Source organism: Cupressus sempervirens, chromosome 9 (assembly GCF_028749045.1).
Source record: "Cupressus sempervirens isolate cs-2001-9-10 chromosome 9, ASM2874904v1, whole genome shotgun sequence".
In the NCBI taxonomy this organism is placed as follows: domain Eukaryota; kingdom Viridiplantae; phylum Streptophyta; class Pinopsida; order Cupressales; family Cupressaceae; genus Cupressus; species Cupressus sempervirens.
The window spans coordinates 206,553,596-206,577,939 of NC_143126.1; the positions used below are offsets into that span (position 1 = coordinate 206,553,596).

The 24,344-nt window shown below is 35.7% G+C and overlaps 1 pseudogene; it reads left to right on the forward strand.

Annotated features, from left to right (window-relative positions):
* The first annotated feature begins 2,305 nt into the window (after positions 1–2,305).
* LOC149538218 (regulator of nonsense transcripts 1 homolog) overlaps positions 2,306–24,344 on the forward strand; it is a 154,982-nt pseudogene continuing 132,943 nt past the window's right edge.

The following is a 24,344-nucleotide window of genomic DNA, read 5'->3' on the forward strand; positions in this document are numbered from 1 at the left end:
TTGATATGAGAGCAAGGAAATAAATTTGATAATTAATACGTAGATTGTATAATCGATAATATTGTTATCCCTATGATGTGTACATTAAAGATTAGTTGGAATTTGGATTAAAATTTTATAACAAAATGAGAATGAAGTTGAAAGAAGTTAATTAATTAATGTTAAGCCTAGAGCAAATGATTAAGTTGTAGTGATGTTCAAGTTATCAATTTAGTATCAAGGACCTAGTTAATTAGATCATCCTTAAGGTTGTAGCAATTGATCATGATTAATTCCATTAGTTAATCCTTTAAAACTTCTGCGAAAATGTTATCTTATTTAATCTTAGATGATCATATGAACATTGTTGACCCTATCATCTTAATTAGTTCAAAAAAAAAATTGTATGTGTTTTTGCCCCTTACTTTTGGGCATGACATTTTGGTATCAGAGCTCATGTTTCAACACTAGGAACCTAAAACCATTATGCTTCTAAACCTAACTAAAAACTTCAATTGTGTAGAATGCCTCCTGTTACATGGAGCAACCGATGAGGTAGAGGTCATAGGGCGAGGGGTGGTAGAGTAGGACAGGAGGATGGACCTCCACCACCACCTCCACCGCCACCACCATCGAACCCGAACTAGGACATTATAGATGCACTTCAGACTTTGATCAGTGTAGTTCAGCAGAGAGCAGGACCTGTAGTTCAGCCAGGTCAGCAGATTCCAGTTGTGGAAGCAGAGGGACCCAGAGGAGGTGGACCCAGAGTCAGAGAGAGGACTAGGAGTCCCCCACCGAGATAGTTAGAGGGATAGGGTGAGCATGAGGAAGAGTCAATACACCAGAGAGGACCCATGACAGACCTCCCAGACATATAGGAGATGATATTAGGGAATTGATTCGACTCGGGCCACATTTATTTACCGGTTCCACTGAGGGGACAGTAGCAGAGGCATGGTTACAGAGTCTATAGCGGTGCTTTGGATTACGTCCATATGGGAGTAATCTAAAGGCACGACTAGCAGTTCATCAGTTAAGAGGTGATGCCTCCAATTGGTGGCATCAGGAGGAGACAATTGGAGGAGTGAGCATGGATACCCTCACCTGGGAGTCATTCCTAGAGAGGTTCAGGGAGAGGTACCTATCTGAGCATTTCAGGCAGAAGCAGATAGAGGAATTTCATTCACTACATCAGAGGGGTCTTACCATGGCTCAGTATGAGAGCAAATTTCTCGAGCTCCTTCCTTATGTCGAGTACACGAAGGATGAGAAACTGCGAGTGCATCGATTTATCATGGGCCTGAACTTCTCACTTCAGGGTCCAATTTGCATGGCCTTTCCTACCACCTTCAGACAAGTTGTTGAGATGGCACTAGTGGCAGAGGACACTCGAGGTAGACAGGAGTCACGGGATTGATCTCAGAACTGAAACTCTACCCAAAAGTAACCCCCTTGGAAAGGGAATCAGAACTACATAGTAGGGTCCTCTAAGGGCCAATAGCCCCAACCGCAGAAACCCCAACAATAATAGTAGCAGAAACCCTCACAGGGTTATCAAGGCTCCAAGCCCAAGCAGTGGCATTCATAGGGTCCGAGGCAGGATCAGAAAGTGCAGGTTCCACAGTCACAACCAGCGAAGACTCAACAGTCTTCTAGGGGTGGATTCAGTGGATCTAGCAGGTCAGGAGGCCCACAACAGTCTGGATCACAGGGTGCCCAATCCTATACACGAGGTCCATGTTACACTTGTGGTGGCATGGGGCATATTGCTAGAGAGTTTTCTTAGGGATAGTCCTCTAGTGGTCAGAGAGGGGCTTTTTTAGAGCTGACAGTGGGTGATGTAGGTAAATCTCATAGAGTCTTTGTAGCGGTTGAAAATCACCAGGCTGAGCATCAGGCCACGATTATTGAGGCTATAGGTAGTATACGAGGTAGCATGGTTACTATTTTATTTGATTCTGGAGCTACTAATTCATTTATATCTCCTTTCATCATGGAGCGTTGTGGGCTAGTAGCAATTAGTCAGGATGTTAGCTGGGAGTTAGAGTTAGCCTCAGGAGCCAGAGTGTCAGTCAGTTCCATGGTGCATAGTTGCCCGATTCAGATTGGAGACATGTCCATGATGTCTGATCTACGTATTACCCCTCTAGGTTCTTATGATGTTGTCCTTGGCATAGACTGGTTGTATGGCCATAGCGCCAAGATGGACTGTCGACAAAAGAGAGTGGAATGTGTGGATGAGTATGGTACCTCTAGAGTGATCCTTAGGGTTAAGAGACCCATATCCCTTCGTATGATTTCTGCTATGCAGCTTAGACGGTGCATGCGGAAGGGATGTCAGTTGTTCGCTATCACCATCAGTGATAGGGAGGAAGATCCTGAGGGGGAGCCATCCCTTGATGATTTTCCTATATTGCAGGAGTTTTTAGATGTCTTTCCTTCAGAGCTTCTTGGTAGGCCTCCACCTAGAGCAGTGGATTTTCATATTGATCTCGTGCCAGGAGCAGAGCCAGTGTCGAGAGCACCGTACAGGATTACTACCCATGAGCTCAGTGAACTTAAGATTCAGTTGGAGGAACTCTTAGAGAAGGGGCATATTCAACCTAGTGTGTCACCTTGGGGCACACCAGTGATCTTCGTTAAGAAGAAGGATGGATCACTTAGGTTGTGTATTGATTATCGGCAATTGAACAAAGTAACCATCAAGAACCGAAACCCTCTTCCTAGGATTGATGACCTCTTTGATCAGTTGCACGGTGCTCGAGTATTTTTGAAGATTGATCTCAAGTTAGGCTATCATCAGTTGAGGATTGTGGATAGTGATATTCCTAAGACTGCATTTCGTACTAGGTATGGCCACTACGAGTTCACTGTGGTACCATTTGGCCTCACGAATGCTCCAGCTGTATTCATGAGCCTCATGAATGGAGTATTTTGTACCTTTTTGGATAAGTTTGTGGTCATTTTCTTGGATGACATCTTGATATATTCTCCTAATGAGAAGGAGCACGAAGAGCACTTGAGATAGGTATTGCAGAAATTGAGGGAGAACCAATTGTTTGGCAGCTTGTCGAAGTGTGCATTCTTCAGACCTGAGATACATTATTTGGGTCATGTCATATCAGGTGATGGAGTCTTAGTAGACCCATCGAAGATTAGGGCCATCATGGATTGGCCGGCACCCACCAGTGTCACTGAGGTGAGGAGCTTTATGGGATTAGTAGGGTATTATCGATGCTTCATTGCAGGATTCTCAGAATGTGATACTTTCACTGAGGAGTTTGTATGTTTTACAAATGTTTCAATCAATCACTTCAAACACATTAGCACTCTAGATGGTTTTCTACAAGGCTGGCAGTTGGTTTAGCTAGGGAGTCCTCAATATATCCAAGGTATGTGAGGCCCAAGTCCGTAGATGAAACAAAACAATGTCACACAGTCGAGAGGAGCGGTAACCCACTTCTCCTCTTTCACTTCTCAAGGGTATAAAGTTCCTTGAGGCTTAGCTCGAGTGACAAAATCTTGATTCCAAGAGAGGTGTCTTTAGATTCACCTCCTAATCTTTATACTCCACCGAAACGCTAGAGTTGAGGTCATCCAAAAGGGTGATGAAATCTCCAAGCAGGCCTCCTAAAAAGAGAAACAAGATTTTGGATCCTAATCTTATGCACCCAAGATGGCCTCGAAAGATGACAAGAGGAGAGAAGACTTGGATGACCTTGGGCTAAAAAGAACGCTTGTTCTTTTGCCAACTGACTCTTATGTGTATTGATCTAGATTTTGCAAGCACTCATGTTTAAGAGACAATGTTCAATTTCAACTTTGAAATGTGCCAACAAAGAAAAATGGAGCGAAGAATGAATAAAAGAAGAAGAGTTAGGGTCAACAAAAAAGTAAACCCACGCGCCCAGAGGCCCTCCACATCAAGTATCGATTAATTTACTTTAAGGCATTCAAGAGTTGGTGTGATTTTGTTTTAAGCCCAAAACAAAGGTGTGTGAGATTCAATTTCAAGCGTGCACCCGGAGGCCCTCCACGTCAAGAGTTGTTCAATTTTAAAATCCAAACTTAAAGTGTGATCAATTTAATCTAGATTTTTGGACATTGGAGAAATCTTATAAGTTTAAGACAAACCCTCAAAGAGAAAATTAAATAGAATCTGATTATGGAACACTTAACACTCTCTTAGGTGGACCCATCCCCATAGATGGTGTTGAGATTGCAACCAATGGTTGAATTGATTGGTGATTAAAGAGGGTGAGTCCAATGAAGAAACTACTCAATTTGATTTTTGTTGATTTGTTTTTAACTTAACAAATTTCTTAAGTGTTCAAAAATTAACTTTTCCTAAGTTGCATGCAAAAGAGAGATTTGTTTATTCTTTTTAATGCACCAAAAATTGAAGTGTGAGATATTGCAATGGTTAATTGATCTTTTCATTCAAGATTGAGTTGTTTTTTTTAAGCATGCATTCCAAGAAAAAATGATTTTAATCCATGACATTCAAGACTGTGTTTTGAGAAACATTCATTCAATGGAAAATGTGTTTAACCATTCAAGTTCATTCCACGAAAAACCTAAAAAACATGATTAAATCTGTTGCTCCAACCTGTAATAAGACAAAAAAAAACAAATTGATTAGTCACCCAAAATCTTCCAAAATGAAAGCTTAACTATGGAAATTTTTTTAAAACTTTTTTTGTTGTTTTTCTTAGGCGTGAAAATGCTTAGAATGGTCTAAATCCTACGGAACCACTAAAAGTCAAATTTTGATTTATACTCTTTTTTAAAAATAAAAATAAAAGTCCAGGAATTGATATGCTAAAATAGAAATGTAACATAAATAGGCAGAGATGACATTTCATCAGGCAAAGATGCCAAAATTTGGAGACGCCAATCTGTGAAGACGTCAAAACTCATAGACATCAAAACTTACTGATGATAGTCTGATGAAGAAGGTAGCTGGTGGCATCGAAGATGATAGTTGATAGATTGCGCCGGCATAGATGACAGCTTGACTGCTGGTGGCAGCGGAGACGACAATTTGACTACTGGTGGTAGCAGAGACGATAGTTTGACTGCAGGCAGCAGCGGAGATGAAAAAGTGTGTTTTGAATAAGAAAATTGGCCAGGTGGAGATGATGGTTAGAGGTGAAGATGATGACAAAAGCTAGGCGGAGACGCTGATCTGTGCAGATGACAGGATTCACTTCGGAGACGATAGTTCAGGATTCGAAGACGACAGTCATCTAGTCAGAGATACCGATCTGCGGAGATGACACTGCATGAAATTGGGTTTAAAACATGTGGATTTTCTTAAGAAAAATTTTGGAATTTGATTTTTGAAGTTTTTTTTTTCTCCCCAAAGCTTCCTTTAACTTGCAAGAACAAGATTAAACCCTACAACTCACTCAAACAACAAGAAACATTAGATTATTAGCAAAAAACAATATATAGATAGAAATAGATGATTAAATGACCCATAGTGGGGTCCCATCGAGCATGCCAAAATGTATATGAGAAATATGTTAGCAAGTAATACTAATCTATTAAAAGAACAAAAGTGTTAACTAGCATAAAAACTATAACATATAAGAGAGACCAAAAGTGAAACCCTCAAATGAGAATATGAGCCATGGAATGGCTCTCTCAATGAGATTATTCTCTTGATGTATGGATGAGTCTATTATGTGGATGTGGGATGTATGCTCAAGGCTTCTCAAATTAGCTTCAATGGTTTTCTTGATGGATTTTGGCTTGGGTGAATGGATTTGATGTAAAAACTTGGTCTCAAAATGACATTATAACTTTAGCTCAAAAGATTGTGATGAAATGGCTTGGGAAGGGATTCAATTTATAGGCTAAGGGCTTGAGGGATGGAGGGCTAAGATGCAGGGAGAGATGAAAGCTTAAGAAGGGCTATGATGCACTCAAAGGGGAGCACATGGATTGTGCTTGTTTAGCATCAATCAGAGAGTGACACATGTCATAGGGTGAGTGGATGGAGCAAAGGGGAAAGATGAGTCAACAAAAGAGGCTCAAGGGATAATATCTTCATAAAAACCTTTCATTATGGCTTGTAAGAGCAATGAATGGGCTTGTAAGAGTTTTTATAGCCTTTGTAAGAGCATTCATGGCTAAGTGGTTGGGATATTTTGGAGGGAGTTGAGATTGTTGACTTTGCTTGGCTTAGGAAAGTCTTAAGCTTACTTAGGGAATGTGACAAGGTTGAGGGGGGGATTAGGCTTGGGTTTAGGATTAGACTAAGCTTGTTAGAGATTTGCAAGTGGATGGCATTCATGGGGGTGGGTGAGTTAGTGGCTAAGCTAGGTTAGTATGGGTGGATGGGGTGGATTAGGCTAAATGGAGGATTTAGGATATTTTAGGGGTTATTAGATTTGATGGTTTTATTTATCAAATAGATTTATTTGATAAATGGAGATTTTGAAATTAGATAGAAGAATAGGATTTAATTGATAAATAATAGGTTATTTGATTTATCAATTAGGACTATAGATGATTAATTAAATTAATTAGCTAGGGGATGGCAAAGGATTAATTAAATAGGTATTTAATTAGTGATGCTTTTAGAGATAACTAAATAGGATTACCTAAGCGGTGTAATCAAATTTAGGTGTCTACAACATGAAAAAAACTTACCTCTAAATTCATACTTGGTTTCCTTAGGAGATTTGTCTTGCTTTGGTTCATCAAATATTTCAACTTCATTATCTTGTCCAACTTCTTTGGATTTATCAGAAGATTGACTAGATTCAATCTTATCATCAGATTTACCTTTTTCTTTTGGATTAGATCTAATCTTAGATTTCTTTTTTGACATGTTAATTAGATAACCAAGACCAGTCTTATCATAAGTAGCTCTCTATATTGACATTGAATCATCAATATTTTCTTTGCTAGAATGGAGCTTCTCAAGTTGCTGCTTACACTGAGTTAATTCACCTTTCACAATAGTATTGTACTTATGAAGTTCTTCATGATCTTCTTTCAATGATTCAAATTCAAATGTCTTCTTTTCTAGACTTTCTCTCAAATCTACATTTTTAATCTTCTAATCAGATTCAACTTTGCTAGGATCATTGCTCAAAGTTAACTTTAGATTTGTAATCTTCAATTCATGCTTCAAGATATTATACTCTGTATTCAACTTCAAATAATCATCATCATTGGTTCCAAATTTAGTAGATTTAGGCTTGGATTATAGATGTTCAATCTTTTCCTTCAATTTTCCAATGTATACTTTGGAGTCTTCATATCTGTCTTTCAGCTTATGTCTTTCTTCAATAGGGAGATCAATTTGTTTAATTGCATCTTCAAGGTTCTTCATCAGATGTTCCATATCCATAAGGATCTTACTCAAGCTATTAAGCCTCTTCAATAACTATACTCTGATACCAATTGTCAGAAATAGGGATTACTAGAGGGGGGGAGGGGGGGGTGGTCAACACTAATCTACATACTTTAATCACCAACTAGACATTATTTCTTACTTTAAACCATAAATAACAAAGTAATAAAATAATGCTAAATAGTAATAGTAACCATGCACAAAGGTAACTCATAACACCATATTTTCTTAACTAGGGAAACTCTAGACAAGGGAAAACCTCGATGGGGATGATATCGACTAGATAATATACTGATATATAAGTTCCTTGTTAGAGGATGGACCCTGTTAGGAGTCAATGAGAAAATTTAGTATTAGGAGTCCCTGTTAGGAGATTCCAATCCTATTAGGAGTTGTGCCGACCATGTTAGGTGTTGTAGTATAGTAGTTGCCAGATGCGCCCACTACTCAAACATGCACTTCTAATTACAAGAAGAGCTCACTACCCAAACAAGTAATCAGACTTTTGGAATATATATTGTAACTTCTTTCTCAACTGATCTCTGATCTTTAGCTTGATCTCATATCAAAAAATAGCTTCTAAAAAACTTCACATATATTGCTTTTATAAAAGTTTGCATTCAATTGCTCAACATTACAATTACAAGATAGTACATACAATCACACTTCTCATCGCAAGATGTCCTTTGCATAAATATCATGCCTTTACACAAATTTCTACTAGGTTGACTAAGACCACAATACACTTTTCCAACTTAGAGTAACATCTAGGATGTTAGCCCTAATTGGACAAGTAATTATTTTGTAAAAAAAATAATTCTTTCCTTCAATTCTATTGTCTTGTTTCAGTAAAACAAGAATATCTCTTTTCCAACATACAATCCATACTAACTTCCAAGGTTATACATGTCATCATCAACATGTATACAATCTCCATCTAACTTCACTAGTCATAATCTAACATCAACAACAAGTTATGAACAAAACAATATATTGCTATATACCAAATTCATACTTAGACAATTTTCTGAGTCTCAAAAGCTAACTATCTTTATTTCTGAGGCTTCCTGTAATCATGTACATCATGAGTTTCCATAGATGACAACAATTATATACCTCCATTAGCCAATTTTCAACAAGTAGGTACCGAGAAAAGTTAGTGCAAGTTGAGCAAAAAATTAGTTGGAGTTGAGCAAAGATAAATTCTAGTGCATGTTGAGTGATACAATGTAAGATGAGTAAAATTTAGTTGATGCTTAGCACCCGTAAACTTTAGTTCATGCCAAGTGATAAAATAGTGGATGCTAAGAAATATAGTGTGTGCTAGACATCAGAAGTAAATTTTAAGTGTCAAGATTATGAGAAAGATCACGAATTTGATAAATTTGAGCTAACAAATTTGATTTCTTGGATTGTGTGAACAATGTGGAAGATGAGTTTGATGAGATGGTGGCACAGAATTGATGATGAAACATTTTGAGGCAAATTCAAAGAGGATTGAAGGAGAAGTTTGAAGAAGGGAATAAAATGAAGAGATGGGTAAATTCATTGAATCCTACCAAATCCTACCTAAACTTAAAATAGATGATAGAGGATGAACAACAAAATATCTTAATTTTTTATTTATAGAGATGGTTGGTCAGAAGTGTAAATGAGAAGTATGTACCATTAGGTACCATTAGAATCTCTTATCATTGCATCATCATTCTATCATTTTTTTAATCATATCATCTAGTCTAGGTACATATTCCATTACTCACACTTGCATTCACACATCCAAGAGATTCATCCATTGTTGTATTCCTAAGAGCATACCAAACATACTCTCCATCAAAGATACACCAACAAGGCTTCTTATGGATGCCTTTGTTGAGTTGTAGAGGTGGAATGGTCTTTGTTTGTCATTTTCTTATTCATTTGTTCATAATTTGAGGTTTGCATAATCTTGGTTACAATTTTATGCAATACACATTATAACTTTAGCTCAAGGATTGTGATAAAATGGCTTGGGAAGGGATTCAATTTATAGGCTAAGGGCTTGAGGGTTTGAGGGCTAAGATGCAAGGATGGGAAAAAGTTCATGGAGGTCTTAGATTGCATGAGAGGAGAGCACATGGATTGTGCTTCCTTACAACCAATCAGGGAGTGACACATGTCACAGGGTGAGTGGATGGAGGAAAGGGAAAGGATGAGTCAACAAAGGAGGTTCAAGGCCTTAAAGACCCTCATAAATGGCTTGTAAGAGCAATGAATGGGTTTGTAAGAGTCTTTATGGCCTTGTAAGAGCATTCATGGTTGGGTGGTTGAGATATTTTGGAGATTGTTGACTTTGCTTGGCTTAGGAAAGTCTTAAGCTTGCTTAGGGAATGTGACAAGGTTAGGGAGGGGGTGGGGATTATAGGTGATTTAGGATTTAGATTAGGGATGTTAGAGATATGCAAGTGGATGGCATTCAATGAGGGTGGGTGAGTTAGTATCTAAGCTTGGTTAGTATGGGTGGATGGGGTGGATTAGGCTAAATGGAGGATTAGAGATAGGCTTAGGGTGAGGATGAAGACCTTCTAGAAGAGTCTAGAATTTTCTAGAATGAGGATAAAAAGTTTTATTAGGAAATAAATAAAGTTTTATTTATTTCATGGGTTTGGGTTGAGGAGATATTCATTAAAACATTTTTAATAAACATAAGGATTAATATTTAACCTTAATTAAATATTTTGAGTTGGGATTAAGAGTAGAAAATGATGGGATTAGCCTTTAATCAAAATTAAAGAAGGATTAGAAGATTTTGGAAGAAGTTAGTGATTTTAAGGAAATTGGCCAAGTTTTGGGCAAAAAATAAATAAATTATTTATTTAGTAATTTGTGGTCAATTTATTAATTAAATAATTAATAAATAAGAAAATAATGTTTAAATAAGATTTAAACATTTTTGGGAGGGATTCTTTAATTAAATATTTTTAATTAAGACAAGGGAATTTAATGGCATAAAAATAAATAAATAAATAAAATAAATAAATAATTAATAAATGATGATGTCATTAGGGACTTATCAAAAAATAAAAAATACTTTATTTTTTAAGGGATTTTAGGTATCTACAAGAAGAAAAGGCTATCTATTGGAAATATTTAGAAGGCTGGGTTACTAAGAGGGGAGGGGTGAATCAGTAACCTTACAATTTTTTTATCATCAGTTATCCAATTAGCATTTAATCCTTTCCACTTAATCTGATCTAATAGCATGCATAAGAAACTAAAACATGAAAGCATTCATAATATGTTGACACATAGATTTGGTGACCCAGAAACCTTCCAAATAGAAAGTAAAACTAGCATGGGAATGATATCGAGAAGCTTTAGTACTATAGTATAAAGTTGGCCTTTTAAAGCTTACATTGATCACTTCCGATGATCTACCTTGTTAGGAGCAATAAGGACTGCTAGGTCCACCTTGTTCAATTTTTTTACAAACATACAATGAAGCATGCACTTGGTAAAGAGATTTACAAAAGACTGTTAAGTCTACCTTGTTAAAGAATTTGACTAATCCACTAGGATGTAGTAGTAGCTGATCTTTGATATGCAACTTGGTTTGTTGAATGAGATACATTTATGTACAAATCATCTTGCTATGATAGATATGTCTTTTTTGCTTCTTATACTACTGTAGCCTTTGTTATTCTCCCTTTTCTACTCTTTTTAATTGCATTTCATTACATTGCATAATTCACTCACATTTTGGATATGCTACAATACATTACATATATACCAATGCAATTATACAATTACAAAGTTGACCACAATACAAGTTTACACAAATATTACAAAGTCGGCCCAAATGAAGACACTTGGGTTCTAAAGACTGACTTGGTGAGGTTCTGATACTTAGCATCCACTATCAATGCTTAGCATTATCATGCACTCAATAGATATAGAAACTCGGTCTATATTGATCACTTCCAAGTAGTCTTGAATTCGGTCTGCACTAGTGACTCAATAGATATTGTGTAACTTGGCATATAAATTGAATCACTTGATTCATACTGTGTGACTCAGTCAATGCTTCCTCTATGAGCTCAATGTAAACTAAATCACTTGGTTAACACATAGAAGCTTGGTTAACATTGGACTTGCATCACATAAATTGAAAATTGGGTGAGCACTATAATGCTCAGTTTACACTAGCAAACTTGGCATACACTAAGATGCATGGTTTACTCTGTTGATCTTCACACTAACTAAAGCTGCTTGACATGCATTAAAAATTATCCAAAGGACTCGGTAGCAACTATAGAACTTGGTGGCAACTAAAATGCTTGGTAAACACTGTTAACTATACAATAAGCTTGGTAGATACTACAGTCTAAATAAGTGTATGTCACTAATAAAAAACTTGACTAATATGTCAAGAATCTCCCTCTTTGGCATTAGTGACAAAAACACTTATTAGCCAAAACTGAGTTCAAATTGTTTCCTGAATGCCATCACCTTGTGATTCTAGCTCAGTAGAGTATACTATTTTTGAGATTTTTCAAAGTTGGTTTTGTAAGATATATACCTGTACATGGTAAGATTCCTATATAGTAGACTATACATCTGAATGCTATATACAATATATGCTGACTGTATATATCTTTCTCCCCCATTTTTTTTACAACATATTATAGTTGCTCCCCCATAACTTTTTACATCTTTATACATCTTTCTCCCCCTATACATATATATCTCTCTGTCCCCCTTTTTGAGATTAATGCCAAAGATTTTATTTATATATTTACATGTTAATGCCAAAATGGGATAGTAAATTTGAATGTACCTTGAGTATGATTGCCAAGGTCTTGTCCCAGTTGTCTTGTAGAACCTTAGATGTGTGTAGTGCAATTTGCACTTTTGCTGATAGCTCTATCATATGGTTTGATATGGAGAATTTGTTGTCATGGATGACAATTTTGAATGTGCAATGTGTTTTTGCAATGCATCCATATTGGGAAGAATCATATTCTATATATCTAATAATGTAGACTTGATCCTTGCTTCTTCTCTAAGAAATTCTGCTTGCATGTCTGTCAAAAATCTTATCTTCTTAAAATTTGTAGAACTTGAATTAGGGCCAAGCTACAATTGTTGAGTACTAGCCTTAAGGTCTTCATCTATCTTGGATAATTTGTCCTTTATTTCCTTGGTAAAAATAGAAAAATCACATAGCTAGCCAAAAGGTGATACATTTGCACAAGATGTTCCCAGAGATCCCAAAATAGTAGAAAGTTCTACTTGATAGATAGCTATTTGTTGAGAAATTTGCTCCAACACTTTATTTTCAAATTTATTTTCTACCTTCTGCACTAACTTGTCCCGCCCATTAGTATCTTCATTAAACTTTTGAACTACCTCTGCTAGCTGATACATAATTGGCTGTGAAGAATCAATATCTACACCTATAGCATCTACCGAAATATTCTTTGCATCTTCAATAATTTTGAACTCTTTGTCCCTTTGCTCTCTTAATCTCTACTATTTGGCTTTCTTCTGGAGGAGTTCACCAAATGTATACATTTGGTCTGGATTAAGCTTGGAAATGTCCAAATTAGGGATTACAATTTCCTCATATAGGTCTGTTTCTTCCTCCATCTCTTTTCCTTTTCCCAAAAAATTTGTGCTCGGTTGAGGCTTGGTCTCAACTGTCATTTCATTTATTGCTTGTTTTCCCAGAATAGAAATAATTGTAGACATTACTAGTACTAGCTATAATAACTAATATTATACTTATTGAAGGAATACTAATAGAAATACATAAAGAATCCAAAATTGATGTAGCAATCACAGATGTGTCCAAAACTATTGTGCTCAAAACTAATGTATCCAAAGTTGATGCAGCAAACTTGATATAAGAGGGAAGAGTCTGCAACTTGGTAGATGAAGTGGAAGTGCTGAGATGAATTGGAGCAAAGAGTGATTGGATGTTTGTGTTGTCACTGGTGGTCATAATCATTCTTGTTGGGGCTATCTTCATGCTTGATGTTGTCACTAGTTTGCTTGGAGAGTGAGGAAGTGAGGCAATAACTATTGTAGCTATCTTGACTAGATCAATTTCCTTATCATCTTGAGTTGCTTGCTCAGAAGCTTCTTGCTCTTTATACTCTTCATAATCAATAGTAACAAAATGTGTTGACTCTGAGATTCTTAATTTTTGGGGTATGACCTGGGTCCATCAAAACAATGTTGAATTCTCATTTACAAGTTGGAAATGCCCTTTTAAGGATCCTGATGTTCAATTTCTTTGGAAATTAACTCTTCCTCATCTCTGGTGGGGCATCTAGAAAGAAAATAATAATAGAATATTTAGAAATAAAGAATTACCAGGATGTGTGCTTGGTTAGAATATTATTAGAGCCATTAAGGAGAATTTTAAAACTTAGAGGAAAACTAATCAAACCTTTCAAATTGATAATCAGTTGCGATCTGAAGGTTCTAACTTAAAAACTAATAATCCAAGATTGATCATAAAATGGAACATTCCTCCTAATGGATGGATTAAAGGGAACTTTGATGGAGCTGCTAAGGGCAATCTGAGAAGAGCGGGATGTGGAGGTGTCTTGAGAGATCATGTGGGAAATGTTATAGATGCTATCATAGTTCCTATAGGTCATTCTAATAGCCATATTGCTAAAGCTACAACTTCCCTCTATACTATGAAGTTAGTTGTTGATTTGTGGTATCCTAAATTATGGTTGGAAGGTGACTCATTGAATATTATTAACACTCTAAATAATAAAAACTCAATTTCATGGTCGATATAAGCCACGATTAAGGAGATCAAATCCCTAATTCATAAATTTCAAAAAGTGGTCATATCCCATACATATTGAGAGGCCAATGGGGTTGTTGACTAGATATTCAACCATGCTGTTTAGATGAGGTATAAGGTGAGGTGGCTTAATGAATTAAATAAGTACATTGATCTAAGCTATTATTAATTATGATGCCATTCATTCGAAAGTGGGAAAGATTTGCTAGGGTTAGAAATTTAATGATTTTATGGAGTGGCCTTATGGCTTTTAGATTACCTTCCCCAAGGAAGTACATTCATGTGAATGTAATGTGGCTTTTGCACGTATCATAAAAAAAGTGAGCTCCATTTGAAGTGACAAAAACCTGGTTTCATTTTAACCTATTTGCTCTTCGCGTTTGGTTGTTTCTGGTTTTAGGCTCTTTCTATTCTCTGCAAATGGGGGTGAATAGTGGAAGCAAGAACCTAAAAAGTGTAATGATTGGAAAGCTCAAAAGGATGTTTGGAAGATTTTATAGAAAGGGAAGGTAATCAGTTACCTGGAGCAACTGCATGGTTTTAAACCTCATGTCACAACTGCCTTTTTTAAAAATTGGTCTAATGACAGGGTCACTCTTCATGGAGTCACTATAAAATTAATGGAGGACTTCATAGCTGAGATCATGAGGCTCCCCATGGTTGATATTAAGTTCACCAAACAAACTAGTATCTCTAATGGTGCCTACAAAAATTTTTCAAAGATGGATGCTGAGGAGAAACAACTAGAAAAGAATAGAGATTTCTTTGATGTGGAATAGATAAAAGAAATTTGGCGAGATGTGCTATGGTGTATCCATGAGTATTTCATCCTTGATGCTAGAAATAAAAGAGTCCATAAATTTCATTTTTTTTTTCTCAACCATTTTAGGCATAAGGATAGACTTTCTTTCCCTTTCTAACTGTGGTTTTCTTTGCTTCAAAGTTTGCATGCTCATAGGAAGAAGGAGTCTTGTCCTATTTTGCATGAAGGTCTGATATTTCTCATAGAGGGTTACTGTAAAAATAAATCTAGAGCCTCCACTCATTCTATTGAAAAACATAAGGGTTCTCACTATAAAAAGAGTAAGAAGGAGGACAATGTAAAAGGACAAGAGAAGGTTCTTAAACTTAAACCCTCTAATTCTCAAAAACAAATTGTGGAAGAGGATTCTGAGTCTGAGAATACTAAGAGCTCTGAGAATGATATCCCTAAGGAAGAGGAAGGTATAGATATTGGGGATTTAAGTTTCAATTTGGAAGGGTATCCAAAGACCAAAGGAAAAAATGAGAAAGGGAATGACGAAGACATAAGTGAAGGAAATTCAGAATAGAGTAACTTTGATAATGAGGGCAATCAGAATATTTATGGTGAAGGTGATAAAGACAAAGAAAAATTAGTTGAGAATCCTGTTGATATGAGAGCAGAGGATCATATGGTTAAGCCTACTTCACCTGCTACAGAGATTGGGGGACAAGATAAGGAGGACCTTGTTTAGAATGAGGACCCTGTTGAGACTAGGGAGGAGGAATAGATGGAAAGGGAGGAACATATTGACAAGGTTGGTTCCCCTCCTCATGAGATTGCAAAAGACACTAGTGACTCTCTATAGAGGGAAACCAAGCTTTCCTTCCTGCATTCTACCAAGCTCAAATCTAACTCCATTCTACAAGTTGATTCATGAATTTATAATGAATTAATGAGGCTGAAGAAGAAAGTGGAAACTCTGCAACACAATTAGGATATTGACCATGCCAAAATCAACCATTTGGAGGTGCAAATGGGAGATATCCTAAATAAAATTAAAGACTATAAGAAAAATCTCAGAATTCTTATCAAGGAAAGTGGAACAAAGATGGAACAAGTTACTTCGAGTATCTGTGCTACCATTGCAAGCCTTGGCAAAAGAGCTAATGAAGAAATTATATCTTCCGAGGGTCCAAGCAAGAGAACAAGGCAGAGCTTGAGGAAGATAGCCCTAAAAGCTGCTATTGCTTTGGCTACTAATTCCATCTAGGATACTACTATGATTGGTAAGGAGGCTGTCAAGATGATTATAGAGCACAATAGTAGCATTGGGTCTTGTTCTTTGGTTTTATTCCTATTTTGGGCTTATTTGCTGGTTGTAGTAAATGGTTCTTGTTTTTGGTCCTATTTACTGGTTTTTGATCTAATCTATATTTGAGGTTCTAGGTCCTTATAAAACCTGGGTACTTTTATTGGACTATATTTATGGTTTTAGGTCCATGTAAAACCTAATTTTGATGCCATTTTTTAGTAGGTTTCAAGACTATTTTTCTTGGTAGTTATTATTTCTTTATCTTTTCTCTTATTGTTCAAGGGTTTTGGGGCCCCTTCAAAACTTGCTTTTTCCATAATCTAAAACAAAATGTGTTGATTCTTCACCGTCTTATTCTTCATCCTTATCTTCATCATCATATTTTACATCAATAGGAAAATAACTTGGTTTATGAAGATGATAGACATTCTTCGATGTGTTTGTTGCATTCTTTACCACATGCTCAATGCCTTTCATTAAAATCAGACAAGTGTTGAATTTGAGAGTGTATTTCTCCTCATTTTTCTTTAGAGATTCCATAATCTCCTTTTCTATTAAGCTTGGTAAAAGTTGCCTTAGGGTTTGCCCATAGATATCTTTCACAATTTGCATTGAAAATTCCCATCTTGGCTTGATTTTCTCCATTAAGGCTTTAGGAATTTGAGATGTAAGCTGATCAGGTGAGTACTTCCACCTATCCATGACCAAATCTTCTATTTGATTCTACTCTACATCAGTCCTAGTTTCATATTTTAATGCCTTAAAGTTTGTTATTCCTAATTCTTCTTCAAATTCTTTTAACTTATCTTGGAAGGTGGTTGGAGGTCTACTAAATATTATATCTCCTCCTTCCTTGTTAGCTTTCTTTGTTGATCTTCTGGTAAACACAATGGTGGATGACTTGGTAGGCTTGGTAATATTCAGCTTGCCCTTTTTCTTCAATGGTTCTTATTCCATTGTTTCTTCTTCATCCTCTACTTCTTCCTCATCCTCAACTTTTCCCTTGGTCAACAAAAGAGTAGAACTTGTTTTTAGCTTTGCAATTCTTCTCTTTCCTTTGTTTACCACCTGAGGGAGTTTTATCTCCAGTTCTATCCTGGCTTTTGCTTCATCATAAGTCCCAAAATATGCAACCTTGGGATACATTGGCTCATTAACCAATGCCTCAATGATGTCTTTGGTTTCATCAATATTAACCTCATATCCAAGAGGTTTCACCCATGCAATTCTAGGCCTAACTGCCTGAATGTATACCTTGTCACTATCCACCATGAAACATACATCATCCTTATAATCCTAAACATGTTTCTTGGTAATTTGGTATCTATTTTTCATCTTCTCCTTGAAATAATAAAAATAGTTATCAATTATACTATTGTAATTCTCACCCATCTTAGCAATATACTCATTTATTTGATATAGCACTGGCACATCTTTTCTCCACACAATATTGCCTTTTGAAAGAATTTTTTTTTGAACATAAAAGAATAAGCATGTTAATAGGGAGACAAACTTACATAGATTATTCTTTGATGTTCAATGCTATCCATATTCTTGTTGAACTGCTTCAACAATAACTCAGCAAGGTCATTAGAAAGATTGTTCTTCACTACCTTGTATGCAAGGTCAACTGCTTCACACGATACACTATTTAACCTGCTCGAGTTGTAAATCTTGTGTGCAATGATATGGATGCAAAAATTTAATTCTACATCATTGACACTACTTGTTTTCATTCCTCTACCATCCCATTCTGCTAGGGTTTTCTTCTCAATTTTAGCCTAACCTAGGGTTTTGGTCATCTTAATTTTTGTCAGCATTGGGAGACTAGTAATTCGATGAATCATCTTCTTTGTGATCACTACTAGTTGTTCCAACTACAACTGACCATTATGCACCCTACTAAGGATAAACCTAATCAATTTTATTTGAAATTCATTGGGCATGTGAGGGATGTGAGTTAACCCAGAGGTTTCTAGGTGTTGGTTCTTGGGTTTCAAGACTCCATTTACACATAGTTTATCTAGGGCACCATCAATCTCTTGAATAACACATTTAAAGTGAGTGCAAATATCATTGATCAACAATACCTTTGGAGGGATTTGAGACTACACTCCACTTAGATCTAGGGTTTTGACGATTGTAGGAGTGAGCTTGAAATCTGACGCCTTCCATTCTATGCCATGAAATAGCATGTGTGAACCTTGCTTTGCCTTGCTATTGCTAGATGCCATCTTCACTCAGTAGGTTTTGAGAGAATTAAAAAATTTTCACTAATAATTCACTCAAATCTCTTGGATGCTCTAAAGATCATGCTTTGCAATAGTTCTCAATAATTTCATGGTAAGAATGACTTTGATTCCATGCCTTTTATCAAAATTTTTTCATAAATGCTCAGTACGAAAGGTAGATCGATTGACATCATGTTGATAGACTATCATCAACTTCATTTGCATTGATTACTTAGTAGAATCTTTCATCACTCGGCAACCATATAAAGTTTAGTTACTCCCAACCTTGCTCGATAGAGTCGACGACCCAACCTTACTCGATAAAGAAGGTAACTTGGTAGACACTAGTATCCTTTTGCTTGGTGATCCATTTGTATCTTGAATATAGATATGGATCTTTTTGACCTTTTAACTAGAACTAATTTGGATGTCTTCTTTGATAGCCTAGTTCTAGTTCTCCTTTGAGAACTTAAGTAGAAATGGCAGAGTCACCCAATTTTTGAGTGACTTGACCATCATTGCTTGAACTTGCATTCTCAGTAGACATTGGAACCCATTGTTATCTCATCTATTTTTGGATGTTATCAACCTTTTCCTTCTTTTCATCTTCAATCCTTCTAGTATTCATGTAGTTCTTGGCAAGATCACCAAGTTTAGTACAAGTAAAACATCTTTTAGTGGTATCTCTTTTCCTCATATGATGTTTTACACAATTCATTCCAATGAGTCCAAATTATCCATAGTAATGACATCTGCACCAGGTGTTGTAGTCCCAACCAAATATTGCTTTCACAATTTGTTTTGCTAGATTCAATATCTTTATTTTACATTCTGATGGCTTGTGTCCATATTTCTTACATTTTTGACATTTTCCTTCAAATTTTGGTTTCTCTTTGCATTCATTAGCCTTATGACCATGCTAATTACAATTGTAGCACTATCCATTGAATTTTCCTTTTCCATTGCTCCAACATTTGTTTGATTTATGACCTATCTTACCATAATTATTGCAAGTGGGTCTTTGATTCCTTTGAGCTCCTTGTTTGGAAGATTCACCATCTTCTTTGTATCCAATCTTACTTTCCTTTTTTCTCTATAGATATTTTTCTTATTCAACTGATTCATGTCTACTTGGGATTTCATCATTATTTCATTGATTTTCCTTTTAGAGTTTAGATCATTATGCAATATTTCATTCTCAGATTTTAGGTTCATGATTTCTTCATTTGCATTGGTGAGCTAGTTAATGAAGTCAATCTACTAAAGGGATAGATGTTGAATTTCATTATCTTTTTCTTCTATTTCTACTTTTGTCTTCTTTTTCTCTTCCATGATTTCAGATAGCCTTACTGACTAGATTTCTTGCTCTCTTCTTATTTTTCTCACTTCTTCTTGTAGTGAACTATTCTTTTTCAAGAGTTCTTTGATTACATCATTTTTTTCATCTGAGTTGCTTGAAGGATGAAAGTCTTCAATTCTTTCTTCAATGTAGAGATGACCATTCATTTGAATTGCAAGATCTTTTCTTCTTTTCAAGGATTGGGAGAGCTTCTCCTTTTCTTTCTTGAGTTGGGCAATAGCCATTTCCAAATCCAACTTCTCATTGTCAATAGCTTTGTCAAGTCTGAATATCTCCATGGCCTTGATATTTTCTCAAGCTGTTAAACTTTCTCCTGAGAACTACAATATTCTAATACCAATTTTTGGAAATATTCAGAAGGCTAGGTTACTAAGGGGGGAGGGGTGAATCAGTGACTTTACAAAACTTTTATCATTAGTTATCGAATTATCATTTAATCCTTCCCACTTAATTTGATCTAATAGCATGCATAAGAAACTGAAACATGAAAGCATTCATAACATTTTGACACAGATTTGGTGACCCAGTAACCTTCCCAATAGAAAGTAAAACTACCATGGGGATGATACCCACAAGGTTTAGTACTATAGTATAAAGTTGGCCTGTTAAGGCTTACATTGATCACTTCCAATGATCTACCCTATTAGGAGCAGTAAGGACTACTAGGTCCACCTTGTTAAAGGATTTTACAAACATACAATGAAGTATGCACTTGGTAAAGAGATTTGCAAAAGACTATTAAGTATACCTTGTAAAAGGATTTGACTGATCCACATCTAAGGATGAAGCTGTAGTTGATCTCTGATCTACAACTTGGTTTACTGAATGAGATAACTTTATGTACAAATCCCCTTGCTATGATAGATATGTCTTTGCTGCTCCTTATACTATTGTAGCCTTTTTAATTCACTCCTTTCTACTCTTCTCTAATTGCATTTCATTACATTTCATAATTCACTCACATTTTGGATATGGTATAATACATTACATATATACCAATCCAATTATACAATTACACAGTCAGCCACAATACAAGTTTACACAAATATTACAAAGTCGGCCCAAATGAATACACTCAAGTTCTAAAGATTGACTTGATGAGGTTATGATACTCAACATCCATTATGAATACTTGGCATTGTCATGCACTCAGTAGATGTAGAAGCTCGATCCATACTGATCACTTCAAAGTAGTCGTGAACTTAGTCTACACTGGTGACTCGGTAGATATTGTGCAACTTGGCATATAAATTGAATCATTTGATTCATAATGTGTGAATCAATCGATGCTTCCTTTATGAGCTTAGTGTAAACTAAATCACTTGGTTAACACTAGATTCAGATCACATATCCGACAAACTTGGTAAGCATTGTACTACTCAGTTTATACTGGTTAACTCGACATACACTAAGATGCACAGTTTACTCTGCTGATCTTCACACTAATTGGAATTGCTCAACATGCACTAGAAATTGTCCAAAGGACTCGATAGCCACTGTAGAACTTAGTGGTAAATGAAATGCTTGGTAAACATTGTTAACTATGCAATAAGCTCAGTAGATACTTATAGTTTGAATAAGTGTATGTCACTAATAACAAACTTGACTGATATGTCAACAACTATCATGTGCAAGAACCTAAGGGAGACAAGTAGTCTAAGGTATTTCTTCATTTAGTGACCTAAGAGAAGAGACTTCTATTGGAAAGAAAAGCAAGAAGGCTTAAGGGTATGAATGTTTGAAGGGTGGATAAGCTATCAAAGATGAAGTGTGTGAAAGATGAGCATAATGGAGGACTAAAAAAAATATTTATAATCTACAAAATGGAGCTATAAGTTGTTATCAGATTAATCCTTATCATTACTTTGTAATCATTATACTAGTCTAGGGTAAATCCTTTGGACTAAGGTTGACCTAACAGTCATTTGTAAATTCTTTAGTTTGGTGACATTCCAAGTGAGTGATCTAAAGTCCTCTAACAAGGCCCACTCCTAACAGGGTGATTGAAATCCTATAACTAGGTCACATTTAACAGTGTGTAATATAACCTTTAACAGGGTTAGCCTTTCACAAGGCATCACTTTAGAAGAATGAGAATTAATAGTATGTTACTAGTGTTTTTTCTCAAATTAGGTTTCTACATAAAATCATTGTTTCAAATGTGTTATTGAATTTGTTATGTTTCATGCTTACAGTTTTGCAAAATTGATTTGACAGTAACCTACATGTTTAAGTGATTGTATGATCTAATGGATGCATGCATGATGAATATGTTTTATGGATGGGTTTGCTAAGTTGTGAAAAGTTTTATTTGTACATCTAGACCTTGGATAATTGATTCAACCCCTCAGAGTTATTTTAAAGAATTCCAATAGAAGGACGAGAAGGAGAGCTGATAGATAGACAAGGATCTCAATGCTGCCCAATGAGAAATATAAAGCTCCACATGTTGAGTTTAGTATATACCAAGGAAGCCCATGGAAGGGGAGGTAAGAGATTCCTACAGCCTATAGTGAGGAGTAGAATAAGCACATGTAGAGGCCCTTGGGGGAAAAGTCACAAAATTCATTTTCTTTTCTCTACTCATCCACTACTCTATTTTAAACATTTGTAGTTGTAGATCATTGTTAGCAAAGGTAGGGGAGATGACTGGTGAATAGAGAATGGGCCCCATGTAAAGAAGCCATAGCTAATGAAGGGGAACTCATGACATTTATCCCACATGCCTTGAGCAGAGAGGGTTTTTATGTGTTTAAATTTCCAATGACACTACTCTTTAGTGTCTTAAGAGACACACATTAGACAAGAGGTATCCCTTCATGTGGTGGGCTCGACAGGCTACTATGACGTAATGAATATTTTGAATAACAATGTAGATTTCAGCATGATGATGTGGCACAACCTGGGAGTCTCATCGTAAGTTCATGAGACAAAGTTTGAAGAGTTATGATGATACAATGGCATCGTAAGATTGTAAATTAAAGTTGAAGGAGCACAATGTCACCCCAGATCATATGATCACAAGATAGAAGATAAAGGCTTACAATGTTATGAGGATCTTGTATGGTCAGGAAGGTGAAATATGAATTTTAATATGCTACAAAATTTTCATAAGATCAAGACTAAGGTAGCTAGGAGTTGAAAATTGAAAGGTTAAGATATTACAACAATACTATGGGGTCATCATACGATCATAGTAATAATAATTAAGCCTTGAGATGCTACGAGAGGCTTCAAATTCATAAGATCATGATGGAGAAATGGAAAGATTAAGATCTTACCATTGAGGTATGTGGGGCCTGGTTGGGTAATGTGACCAATGAAATGTCAACAAGTGGTGCCTTGTGTCAGGAGGACATGGAATAATGCAAATTCTATAATATTTCAGTCAAATATTTGAAATTGAACACATATGAGATTGAAAATTTGAAAGATTTGATTTTAATTTAAGATATTATATAGTTTATACTATATAATTTTAAAATAATTTCACTTTAATTGGTCAAGTCATGGCCCAAGGCCTAGTTTTTCAAATTAGCATCAGGGGTACAATTTCTACCCAAAACATAAAGTATAATATACTACCAGAACTGGGAGAAGTAAAATTTTCCATTTCTACATTGAGTTTTTACACAGGTCTTTAACAAAAATAGTTATAAGCAATTTTGTGTTTCCAAGGCATTCTCAATGATATGGAAGATTTTCCATTTCAGATGGAATGAGATCAAATTATGATCAAATTTGGATGGAATCAGATTCACTGGCAACCATAAAGGGTGAATTGAATATTTTTAAAGGTAGTTGCAGAGGATAAAGTTTTGTCGGTAGGAAGCAATTGGAGTTTCACAACAAGGATAGATAAAGACAAGCCAAATTAGATTGAAGCTCCTACATATATTGAATCTAATATCTAAAATTCCTTTATAGGATGTTTTTCCTTAATAAATTTAAGGAGATATATCGGATACTCTGCAATAACATTGATGAGTTTTGATTGCTGATAGAGGAGAAAGGAGATCAATTTCTACAACAGAAGAAGGGAAAGTTTTTCAATAGGACACTTGGTAGTATCAGATTTTGATATGAGCCTCTTCATGTCTATATATTCCTTTTCTTTTCTCATTATAAGGGTTCTAGTTTTTTGGTTGAGAGTCTCCCCAATTGCTATGAGACCCTAGTTGGTTCTAATTTTTTTTCTAGTTACTATGATACCATTCCTTAGTAGTTTCTCTATTATGAACAATATTTGTACTTTTTTTTGAAGCATTCAGATCATATAGTCATCCTTAGTGTATCCTCTAAGTTTTTGCATACCATGATGTATTGATTTCAAGGAATTTAATATAGAGCTTTATTTGAATTTCTATTCTAAAGTTTATCTCATTTTTTATGGGTTTGTAGTTTTCTATTGATATATGCCCAAAGTGCATATTGTTCCGTTGCATGTTGATTTTGAAGATGTATGCCATTGTATATCTTACTGTTGGGTCAAGAACCTAAGTAATTTCATTGATATGCATTGATAGAATTGTAGGGATCATAA